The sequence below is a fragment of the Tupaia chinensis genome, unplaced genomic scaffold, assembly GCF_000334495.1.
Source record: "Tupaia chinensis unplaced genomic scaffold, TupChi_1.0 Scaffold144255_1, whole genome shotgun sequence".
Lineage (NCBI taxonomy): Eukaryota > Metazoa > Chordata > Mammalia > Scandentia > Tupaiidae > Tupaia > Tupaia belangeri.
In genome coordinates this window covers 3,487,292-3,487,970 of record NW_006204113.1, presented here as the reverse complement: position 1 = coordinate 3,487,970, position 679 = coordinate 3,487,292, and positions in this window count along the sequence as shown.

Here is a 679-nt window from a genome sequence, read left to right as displayed (position 1 = left end):
TAGATGGGGTGGGGGAGAAATTGAATTAAGTTGTAACAGTGCTCCAAGTCCAGGGACAGACAAGTCCTTTTCCAGACCAGGAGGGGTGGTGAGAAAAGCCAGAGCGCCGCCGGCTCATGTGGCGAGCTGGCCCCCACCCCAGTGGATTTTTCCCACCATTGTGTGTGTCTTCCCTGGTCGCCAGCCCAGGGAGGGTCCCAGGGGAGCCCCCGACTTAAAGCAGTGGTTATGCAGTTTGTAACCTTGTCTTTGGTTAATGATGTCACAGGTTAGTTACGCGGGCCTAGATCGATGGACGACCCACAGGGCGCTGATCGACCACATTTCCGGGGCGAATTCGCCTTTTGTGACCCGCAGGGGGCAGGTGGTTCTTCAAAAGAAGCTCCAGCTTGAAGGATTTAATGCTGGCCCCTTCCCCATTCCCAGCTTCTCTACGAGGGCCTGGGCAGTAGTAGCTGGTTAATAAACTACTTTTCATTAAAGAGATCTCGGGGATAGGAGTGTTAGGGGGACGTAAAGGTGGGGACAAAAAGGCACAGATCCGCTCAGAGACGGAAAGCCAGGATGGGGGCGCGCTGGGTTCACTTCCCCCGAAGCTACCCGGAGTTTTTGTGCCAGGCGACCTAGCCGGGTGCAGCGCCAGGCCGCTGGCTGCGCTCTCGGCTCGGGTGGGGGCGCG